This window comes from Petromyzon marinus, chromosome 56 (genome assembly GCF_048934315.1).
Source record: "Petromyzon marinus isolate PM22_M1 ecotype Great Lakes invasive population chromosome 56, UKy_Petmar_22M1.pri1.0, whole genome shotgun sequence".
NCBI lineage: Eukaryota > Metazoa > Chordata > Hyperoartia > Petromyzontiformes > Petromyzontidae > Petromyzon > Petromyzon marinus.
Genome location: NC_133722.1, coordinates 5,175,833 through 5,188,257, shown reverse-complemented (window position 1 = coordinate 5,188,257; position 12,425 = coordinate 5,175,833). Strand labels below are relative to the sequence as shown.

The following is a 12,425-nucleotide window of genomic DNA, read 5'->3' as shown; positions in this document are numbered from 1 at the left end:
AGGCCCGCTCCTCCAAGTTCTAGTCACGCCCCCTTGTGAAAACAGCCCCGCCCACTTCCGCTTAAGCCACACACCCTGAGGTTAAGCCCTGCCCGAGCATGACTCTGACCCCGCCCCCACCCCGGTCCGAATCCCCACGTGGTATTAATTGACGACGTTTTGCGCCGTGGACCCTGCCCGAAACGTCGCTATTTTTTTTCATTTTTAGGCCACGGTGTTTATCGTTTACGAGTGTTTTGAGTGGTTTTGTGTTCCTTATGGGTGGAGTTTGGGGGGGCATCGCTCCTCCCAAACTGGACACCTTTATTAATTTATTTTCAGTAGTTTACAATAAAGTTTTTAAATGAATCATATGCTCTTGCAATTCCTAATGTGAGGAAGAGAGCGAACTCCTGCCCCCACCCCCTAAAAATATATAAGTAAAACTCCGCCTAAGGGTGTTACTTTTGCTCGTGCACCACCAAATAATTTGCTGACGCCGATTAGAAGTAATGGACATGGCAAAGGAAGTGCATGGTAAAGTGCATAACACTAAGCAAGATCGAGGAGCACATGCATTCGTAAAAAAAAATATATTAAAAAATGTGCATTGGCCGGGAATCGAACCCGGGCCTCCCGCGTGGCAGGCGAGAATTCTACCACTGAACCACCAATGCTTTGCACCCTCGCACCAAGCGACCTGCACCACTTTTGCTCAAGTGATTTAACGCAAAAAACATTCGTGTCTCTGATTTTTTATTTACCATCGGATTTGAAACGAAAAAGTATTCGTACACATTGCCCAGGTGTGATTGTTATTATCTCTGTGTCTGTGATCTCTCTCCCAGGAAAGTGAAAAAAACGTCACTTGGTTGATTGCTGTTGCAGCCATGCAAAGAGCACGAACTGTATAAGAAAACAAACAACACTTTGGGCAATTCCCCTTCTTCAGAAAACGTCACGTGAAAAAGAGCATTCAATGCCTTTCATTAAATTATGACCTTAAAAAAAATAATAAAAATTTGTTGCATTGGCCGGGAATCGAACCCGGGCCTCCCGCGTGGCAGGCGAGAATTCTACCACTGAACCACCAATGCTTTGCACGCTCCCTCCAAGCGACCTGCACCACTTTTGCGCAAGTGATTTAACGCAGAAAAAAGATTCGTGTCTCTGATTTTTTTTATTTACCATCGGATTTGAAACGAAAAAGAATTCGTACACATTGCCCAGTTGTGATTGTTGTTATCTCTGTGTCTGTGATCTCTCTCCCAGGCAAGTGAACAAAACGTCACTTGGTTGATTGCTGATGCGTTAGCAGCCATGCAAAGAGCACGAACTGTATAAGAAAACAAACAACACTTTGGGCAAATACCCTTCTTCAGAACACGTCACGTGAAAAAGAGCATTCATTGACTTTCATTAAATTATGACCTTAAAAAAATAAATAAAAACTCGTTGCATTGGCCGGGAATCGAACCCGGGCCTCCCGCGTGGCAGGCGAGAATTCTACCACTGAACCACCAATGCTTTGCACCCTCGCTGCGAGCGACCTGCACCACTTTTGCTCATTGCCAGGCAGTCTAGTGATTTGTCGGTTCCATTGGGAGATCTGGCTGCCGCCTGACGATGCCGGTTCTAATTACTGGCGACAATTTGTACCCGTCGTACTCGTGGATTTGCTCTCCGACACACCGGTGTGCTGGAGCAGTAACGAATTGGCATGCTCTGTTTACTTTTCAGTTTCAGCTTTATTTATTTGGTATAGCCCTGTGAGCCATTCGGCTCTTGAATCGGGTGCAACCACAACAAACAAAAACACAAAAACATGAACAAGAAAACATCTTAAAGTGACTATGTGTGACTGTGCAAAACAGAAAATCCAGGGAAAAAAAACAGCAAAATATTCCAGAAAAAGCACCCTACACTAACGCTGTGTGCAAAAATCCCAGTGGGATGCAAGTCAAACAACAACAACAACCACAAGACAACTAAGATTAAGGCCATCAGTCTAACTCCGTACTACAACAAACAAACATGGCCAAACCAAAAAACGTTTTCGAGATGAAACCTTACCAGTTGGTGTGTTTAATGATGCATTCAAATTCACGCGATCTAACCCCCCCCCCAAAAAACGTATTATGGATATTAGTCGCAAAAGCCCTACTACGTGTTAAACTCCATTGGAAGCGTTTAGTCATTATTTCAGCTGTGGCCAACACACCAAGTACTGCCATGATCCCTCCCGTTGGATATCTAAACCGGAGAGCTATGGCCAACAATTACCCGGATGGAATTAACCCTGTAAAATACAGCAAGGGTGGCACTCTTGCCACACCAACCACTAGCGCCGTCTATCGCCAGCAGTTATTTCGTGTAAGTGTACGAGTGCTCTAAACTTGTAGTAGAGAGAACTCCGTTGTTTCCACAGCAGTGGTTCTTCATTTCAAGGCCCGCGCGTCTCTGCCGGCCCCCTGGTGGCCTTTAGCGCGGCCCCTGGCGTGGCGGTCCTCACGCTGATGATGTCTTATCGGCGAAAGTGGCCCCCTTCTGAAAATTAGTGAAGAACACTGCCCTGCATGGTGGTCCAGGTGTCTTGTGACCCCCCCCCCTCCCCCAATTAATTGACCCCCGAAAATGTCCTTCACCTTTGCATATTTATTCATTTTTAAATAAGCCTTGCTAAAAGATAGCTTTAGAGAATTAAGTCGGCGTCACAAGACATCTGGACCACCGTGTACAGCAGAAAATCAAACAGTTGTAAAAAAATGTTTTTACTAATTTCATTATAACTACTTTTTGTATTCTCAGCTCTTTCGGTAAAGTCACGTTGAAGGGAAACAATAAAATAATAAAATATATATAAAACAATAAAAATTCTCACGACGTTTCGACCATAACACAAACGGTCATCATGTTTGTGTTATGGTCGAAACGTCGTGTGAATTTTTATTTTTTACCGTTTTTTGAGTTGTACGCCTTATGTTGGCATCTGGTCCAACACCAGTGGAGACTAGGCTCTAAGAAAAGCCGTCTCGGGTGTGGACCAATCAATTTCAAGGACAGTGCATATTATTATCAGAGTTGTCTCTTTTTGTTTGCATTTTGACTGCTTGTGTTGTGGTTATTGCAAACATCATCCCTTGTATAAAGGTGCCAGTTTTGGTGCAAGATAAAAGGATAAAAACCTATTACTACAATACAGGAGATACTTTTTCTCACAATCCTCTTATGCACGGAACATTAAAAGTAATACGCGTTTTCGTATAAGTACGTCCAGTATGAACTTTTTTCGCACCGTACGTAGTTAGGACAACTAACTAAACACACAAAAAGCTGTTCTAAAGAAAAGTTTTAAATCGAGTTAATTTAAAAGTGCATAGTCCCAGAGCCTTTCTAATATTGGAAGGAAGAGCGTTGCAGACGGCCGCAGAAGCGCATCTGAAAGCGCGCGATGCAGTGACCGTCTTGGTTCGACGGTCAGACAAAAGCGCTGCGAGTTTGCGTGGTGGTTTCTGCCAATAAAATATTGCGGAAGTGTTCTCTTCTTCACGTATTATACAGGATTTAACGAATATTCTGCAACGCTAAGAGAATGGCTTCAAAGCACAGGGACCAAAAGAACCACCGATTCAAGAATCCCCTACATGTTTCATTAGTTCATGTCAAAACCTGAAATGTGTGCGAATGGGGCATGGGACCGCCGTGTTATTATACCGAGAGGTAGAAAGTGGAGCACACGGATTAATTGTCCAGTGAGTGTACAGTACAAGAAATACAGGCATTGGAGTGGCAGCTGGTTGTTTCTGTATTCTCATATAATTAAAACTCAACTGCAGTTATGAAAATCACTGATATTAATACACCCTACACTACAAGAGCTGGAATGTAAAAAACTTTTGGTTGATACATATAAAAAAAATGCTTGCATTGGCCGGGAATCGAACCCGGGCCTCCCGCGTGGCAGGCGAGAATTCTGCCACTGAACCACCAATGCTTCACCCTAGTGCAGTTATTTCTCGAGAGACTTTAGTTAACAGCTAGAGATGAATGCAACGAAAATCGAATATTGCCCGAACAAAATACAAATACAGGAACATCATTGGAATAACACTGATAGACATTTCAGTCTGCAACACCTGCAAAAAAGTTTTTTTTGCAGATGTTGTATCAACGTAATATATATTTAAAAAAAGTTAAGTTGCATTGGCCGGGAATCGAACCCGGGGGGGCCGACGGAGCCGGGGGGGGGACGACGGAGCTGGGGGGGGCGACGGCGCTAGCAGAGGGAGCCGACACTGACTCACTCACACATCATACACTGACTCACTCACACACCATGCACTGACTCACTCACACATCATACACTGACTCACTCACACATCATGCACTGACTCACTCACACATCATACACTGACTCACTCACACACCATGCACTGACTCACTCACACATCATACACTGACTCACTCACACATCATGCACTGACTCACTCACACATCATACACTGACTCACTCACACACCATGCACTGACTCACTCACACATCATACACTGACTCACTCATACATCATACACTGACTCACTCACACATCATGCACTGACTCACTCACACATCATACACTGACTCACTCACACATCATGCACTGACTCACTCACACATCATACACTGACTCACTCACACATCATGCACTGACTCACTCACACATCATGCACTGACTCACTCACACCATGCACTGACTCACTCACACATCATGCACTGACTCACACACCATACACTGACTCACTCACACACCATACACTGACTCACTCACACATCATACACTGACTCACTCACACACCATACACTGAATCACTCACACCATACACTGACTCACTCACACATCATGCACTGACTCACTCACACATCATACACTGACTCACTCATACATCATACACTGACTCACTCACACATCATACACTGACTCACTCACACACCATACACTGACTCACTCACACATCATACACTGACTCACTCACACATCATGCACTGACTTTCTCACACACCATGCACTGACTCACTCACACACCATGCACTGACAGTATGAACTTTTTTCGCACCGTACGTAGTTAGGACAACTAACTAAACACAAAAAAAGCTGTTCTAAAGAAAAGTTTTAAATCGAGTTAATTCAAAAGTGCATAGTCCCAGAGCCTTCCTAATATTGGAAGGAAGAGCGTTCCAGACGGCCGCAGAAGCGCATCTGAAAGCGCGCGATGCAGTGACCGTCTTTGTTTGATGGTTAGCCAAAAGCGCTGCGAGTTTGCGTGGTGGTTTCTGCCAATATAATATTGCGTACGTGTTCACTTCTTCACGTATTATACAGGATTTAACGAATATTCTGCAACGCTGAGAGAATGGCTTCAGAGCACAGGGACCAAAAGAACCACCGATTCAAGACTCCCCTACATGTTTAATTAGTTCATGTCAAAACCTGAAATGTGTGCGAATGGGGACATGGGACCGCCGTGTAATTATACCGAGAGGTAGAAAGTGGAGCACACGGATTAATTGTCCAGTGAGTGTACAGTACAAGAAATACAGGCATTGGAGTGGCAGCTGGTCGTTTCTGTATTCTCATATAATTAAAACTCAATTGCAGCTATGAAAATCACTGATATTAATACACCCTACTCTACAAGAGCTGGAATGTAAAAAAACGTTTTGTTTATATATATAATAAAAGGCCTGCATTGGCCGGGAATCGAACCCGGGCCTCCCGCGTGGCAGGCGAGAATTCTGCCACTGAACCACCAATGCTTCACCCTAGTGCAGTTATTTATTGAGACACTTTAGTTAACAGCTAGGGATGAATGCAACGAAAATCGAATATTGCCCGAACAAATTACATATACAGGAACATCATTGGAATAACACTGATAGACATTTCAGTCTGCAACACCTGCAAAAAAAGTTTTTTTTTTGCAGATGTTGTATCAACGTAATATATATTTTAAAAAAATTAAGTTGCATTGGCCGGGAATCGAACCCGGGGGGGCCGACGGGGCCGGGGGGGGGGCCGACGGAGCCGGGGGGGGGCCGACGGAGCCAGGGGGGGGGGACGACGGAGCTGGGGGGGGGGGCGACGGAGCTGGGGGGGGGGCGACGGCGCTAGCAGAGGGAGCCGACACTGACTCACTCACACATCATACACTGACTCACTCACACATCATACACTGACTCACTCACACATCATGCACTGACTCACTCACACATCATGCACTGACTCACTCACACACCATACACTGACTCACTCACACATCATACAGTGACCCACCCACACATCATACACTGACTCACTCACACACCATACACTGACTCACTCACACACCATACACTGACTCACTCACACATCATGCACTGACTCACTCACACACCATGCACTGACTCACTCACACATCATGCACTGACTCACTCACACACCATGCACTGACTCACTCACACATCATACACTGACTCACTCACACACCATGCACTGACTCACTCACACACCATGCACTGACTCACTCACACATCATGCACTGACTCACTCACACATCATACACTGACTCACTCACACATCATGCACTGACTCACTCACACATCATACACTGACTCACTCACACATCATACACTGACTCACTCACACATCATGCACTGACTCACTCACATATTATACACTGACTCACTCATACATTATGCACTGACTCACTCACACATCATGCACTGACTCACTCACACATCATACACTGACTCACTCACACGTAATACACTGACTCACTCACACATCATACACTGACTCACTCACACATCTTGCATTGACTCACACACCATACACTGACTCACTCAAACATCATGCACTGACTCACTCACACACCATACACTGACTCACTCAAACATCATGCACTGACTCACTCACACACCATGCACTGACTCACTCACACATCATAAACTGACTCACTCACACATCATACACTGACTCACTCACACACCATACACTGACTCACTCACACATCATACACTGACTCACTCACACACCATGCACTGACTCACTCACACATCATGCACTGACTCACTCACATATCATACACTGACTAACTCATACATTATGCACTGACTCACTCACACATCATGCACTGACTCACTTACACATCATGCACTGACTCACTCACACATCATGCACTGACTCACTCACACATCATACACTGACTCACTCACACATCATACACTGACTCACTCACACATCATGCACTGACTCACTCACTCACATCATGCACTGACTCACTCACTCACATCATACACTGACTCACTCACACAGTATGCACTCACTCACTCACACACCATGCACTGACTCACTCACACATCATACACTGACTCACTCACACATCATACACTGACTCACTCACACATCATGCACTGACTCACTCACTCACATCATGCACTGACTCACTCACTCACATCATGCAATGACTCACTCACACACCATACACTGACTCACTCACACATCATGCACTGACTCACTCACACATCATGCACTGACTCACTCACTCACATCATGCACTGACTCACTCACACACCATGCACTGACTCACTCACACACCATACACTGACTCACTCACACATCATGCACTGACTCACTCACACATCATACACTGACTCACTCACACATCATACACTGACTCACTCACACATCATGCACTGACTCACTCACTCACATCATGCACTGACTCACTCACTCACATCATACACTGACTCACTCACACGGCATGCACTGACTCACTCACTCACCATGCACTGACTCACTCACACATCATGCACTGACTCACTCACACCATGCACTGACTCACACATCATGCACTGACTCACTCACACATCATGCACTGACTCGCTCACACATCATGCACTGACTCACTCACACATCATAGACTGACTCACTCACACATCATACACTGACTCACTCACACATCATACACTGACTCACTCACACATCATACAGTGACTCACTCACACATCATACACTGACTCACTCACGCACCATGCACTGAATCACTCACACATCATGCACTGACTCACTCACACACCATGCACTGACTCACACACCATACACTGACTCACTCACACATCATGCGCTGACTCACACACCATACACTGACTCACTCACACATCATACACTGACTCACTCACACATCATACACTGACTCACTCACACATCATACACTGACTCACTCACACACCATGCACTGACTCACTCACACATCATGCACTGACTCACTCACACATCATACACTGACTCACTCATACATTATACACTGACTCACTCACACATCATACACTGACTCACTCACACACCATACACTGACTCACTCACACATCATACACTGACTCACTCACACATCATGCACTGACTTTCTCACACACCATGCACTGACTCACTCACACACCATGCACTGACAGTATGAACTTTTTTCGCACCGTACGTAGTTAGGACAACTAACTAAACACAAAAAAGCTGTTCTAAAGAAAAGTTTTAAATCGAGTTCCTTTAAAAGTGCATAGTCCCAGAGCCTTTCTAATATTGGAAGGAAGAGCGTTCCAGACGGCCGCAGAAGCGCATCTGAAAGCGCGCGATGCAGTGACCGTCTTTGTTTGATGGTTAGCCAAAAGCGCTGCGAGTTTGCGTGGTGGTTTCTGCCAATATAATATTGCGTACGTGTTCTCTTCTTCACGTATTATACAGGATTTAACGAATATTCTGCAACGCTAAGAGAATGGCTTCAGAGCACAGGGACCAAAAGAACCACCGATTCAAGACTCCCCTACATGTTTAATTAGTTCATGACAAAACCTGAAATGTGTGCGAATGGGGACATGGGACCGCCGTGTAATTATACCCAGAGGTAGAAAGTGGAGCACACGGATGAATTGTCCAGTGAGTGTACAGTACAAGAAATACAGGCATTGGAGTGGCAGCTGGTCGTTTCTGTATTCTCATATAATTAAAACTCAATTGCAGCTATGAAAATCACTGATATTAATACACCCTACACTACAAGAGCTGGAATGTAGAATTTTTTTTGTTTATACATATATATAAAAAATGCTTGCATTGGCCGGGAATCGAACCCGGGCCTCCCGCGTGGCAGGCGAGAATTCTGCCACTGAACCACCAATGCTTCACCCTAGTGCAGTTATTTATTGAGACACTTTAGTTAACAGCTAGGGATGAATGCAACGAAAATCGAATATTGCCCGAACAAAATACATATACAGGAACATCATTGGAATAACACTGATAGACATTTCAGTCTGCAACACCTGCAAAAAAAGTTTTTTTTTGCAGATGTTGTATCAACGTAATATATATTTTAAAAAAAGTAAAGTTGCATTGGCCGGGAATCGAACCCGGGGGGGCCGACGGGACCGGGGGGGGGGGGGCCGACGGAGCCGGGGGGGGCCGACGGAGCCAGGGGGGGGAGGCGACGGAGCTGGGGGGGGCGACGGCGCTAGCAGAGGGAGCCGACACTGACTCACTCACACATCATACACTGACTCACTCACACATCATACACTGACTCACTCACACATCATACATTGACTCACTCACACATCTTGCATTGACTCACTCACACATCTTGCATTGACTCACTCACACATCATGCACTGACTCACTCACACACCATGCACTGACTCACTCACACATCATACACTGACTCACTCACACACCATACACTGACTCACTCACACACCATACACTGACTCACTCACACATCATACACTGACTCACTCACACATCATACACTGACTCACTCACACATCATACACTGACTCACTCACACATCTTGCATTGACTCACTCACACATCATGCACTGACTCACTCACACATCATACACTGACTCACTCACACATCATACACTGACTCACTCACACACCATACACTGACTCACTCACACACCATACACTGACTCACTCACACATCATACACTGACTCACTCACACATCATACACTGACTCACTCACACACCATACACTGACTCACTCACACACCATACACTGACTCACTCACACATCATACACTGACTCACTCACACATCATACACTGACTCACTCACACATCATACACTGACTCACTCACACATCTTGCATTGACTCACTCACACATCATGCACTGACTCACTCACACATCATACACTGACTCACTCACACATCATACACTGACTCACTCACACACCATACACTGACTCACTCACACACCATACACTGACTCACTCACACATCATACACTGACTCACTCACACATCATACACTGACTCACTCACACATCATACACTGACTCACTCACACATCTTGCATTGACTCACTCACACATCATGCACTGACTCACTCACACATCATACACTGACTCACTCACACATCATACACTGACTCACTCACACATCATACACTGACTCACTCACACATCATGCACTGACTCACTCACACATCATGCACTGACTCACTCACATCATACACTGACTCACTCACACACCATACACTGACTCACTCACACCATGCACTGACTCACTCACACACCATACACTGACTCATTCACACATCATACACTGACTCACTCACACACCATACACTGACTCACTCACACATCATGCACTGACTCACTCACACATCATGCACTGACTCACTCACACATCATACACTGACTCACTCACACATCATACACTGACTCACTCACACATCATACACTGACTCACTCACACATCATGCACTGACTCACTCACACATCATGCACTGACTCACTCACATCATGCACTGACTCACTCACACATCATACACTGACTCACTCACACATCATACACTGACTCACTCACACATCATACACTGACTCACTCACACATCATACACTGACTCACTCACACATCATGCACTGACTCGCTCATCATGCTCTTACTCACTCACGCATCATACACTCGCACAACCACTGACTCATTCACTCATCATACACTGACTCACTCACACATCATGCACTGACTCACTCACACATCATGCACTGACTCACTCACATCATACACTGACTCACTCACACACCATACACTGACTCACTCACACCATGCACTGACTCACTCACACATCATACACTGACTCACTCACACACCATACACTGACTCACTCACACATCATGCACTGACTCACTCACACATCATGCACTGACTCACTCACACATCATACACTGACTCACTCACACATCATACACTGACTCACTCACACATCATACACTGACTCACTCACACATCATGCACTGACTCACTCACACATCATGCACTGACTCACTCACATCATGCACTGACTCACTCACACATCATACACTGACTCACTCACACATCATACACTGACTCACTCACACATCATACACTGACTCACTCACACATCATACACTGACTCACTCACACATCATGCACTGACTCGCTCATCATGCTCTTACTCACTCACGCATCATACACTCGCACAACCACTGACTCATTCACTCATCATACACAGGTTCGCTCATCGTGTGCTGGCTCACTCGCACATCATACACTCACACTGCTGCTGACTCGCTCACACATCATACACTGACTCACTCATTCATCATGCGCTGACTCGCTCACACATCATACGCTGACTCGCACATCATACACTGACTCACTCATCATAGGCTGACTCACACATCATACACTCACTCAAGCTACTACTGACTCACTCATCATACACTCACTCACACATCATACACTAACTCACTCATCATACGCTGACTCGCACATCATACCCTCACTCACGCTGCTGCTGACTCACTCACACATCATACACTGACTCACTCACACATCATACACTCACTCACTCATCAGACGCTAACACATCGTGTGCTGACTCACTCACACATCATACACTGGGAGTGTTGTGCTGCCAGCTATGGCTGCAAGTTTTTGTCGTACGTGTTATGTATATCGTTTATAGTAAAATTTTAAATCACAGTTCCTATGATTACTGTTGTTACATTGTTTTTGTAGCTTTATTTTGGTAATTCGAAAACATATGGTTCATCTAAATTGTCTTATGGTTGTTGTTGTTGGCTTGCACCACATTGTGATTTTTGCACACAGCGTTTGAATACGATTTTTTTTCGTGTGGCATATTTTGCTGGTTAATTCCAGGATGTTTCTGTTACGCGTCTTCGCTTTAAGATTTTCTGTGTTCAAATTTTGTTTGTTGCGGTTGCACCCGACTTAAGAGCCGCATGGCTCACAGGGCTATACATAATAAATGAAACTTGAAACCTGGGCCTCCCGCGTGGCAGGCGAGAATTCTGCCACTGAACCACCAATGCATCACGCAATAACCGTGTCCTCGTGAAAGACTTTTGTTGATGGCCGAGGAACGATGAGACAAAAAGTTTGATATTGT

The 12,425-nt window shown here is 45.2% G+C and overlaps 6 non-coding genes across 6 annotated transcripts; all 6 read right to left on the bottom strand.

Moving 5' to 3' along the window:
• Window positions 1–585: 585 nt before the first annotated feature.
• Window positions 586–656, bottom strand: TRNAG-GCC (transfer RNA glycine (anticodon GCC)). Its single transcript has one exon. It is a non-coding gene; the product is annotated as a tRNA-Gly (tRNA).
• A 349-nt stretch (window positions 657–1,005) lies between these two features.
• On the bottom strand, window positions 1,006–1,076 carry TRNAG-GCC (transfer RNA glycine (anticodon GCC)). The gene has a single exon. It is a non-coding gene; the product is annotated as a tRNA-Gly (tRNA).
• A 359-nt stretch (window positions 1,077–1,435) lies between these two features.
• On the bottom strand, window positions 1,436–1,506 carry TRNAG-GCC (transfer RNA glycine (anticodon GCC)). Its single transcript has one exon. It is a non-coding gene; the product is annotated as a tRNA-Gly (tRNA).
• Window positions 1,507–3,902: 2,396 nt separating this feature from the next.
• Window positions 3,903–3,973, bottom strand: TRNAG-GCC (transfer RNA glycine (anticodon GCC)). The gene has a single exon. It is a non-coding gene; the product is annotated as a tRNA-Gly (tRNA).
• A 1,729-nt stretch (window positions 3,974–5,702) lies between these two features.
• On the bottom strand, window positions 5,703–5,773 carry TRNAG-GCC (transfer RNA glycine (anticodon GCC)). Its single transcript has one exon. It is a non-coding gene; the product is annotated as a tRNA-Gly (tRNA).
• A 3,321-nt stretch (window positions 5,774–9,094) lies between these two features.
• Window positions 9,095–9,165, bottom strand: TRNAG-GCC (transfer RNA glycine (anticodon GCC)). Its single transcript has one exon. It is a non-coding gene; the product is annotated as a tRNA-Gly (tRNA).
• Window positions 9,166–12,425: the final 3,260 nt, after the last annotated feature.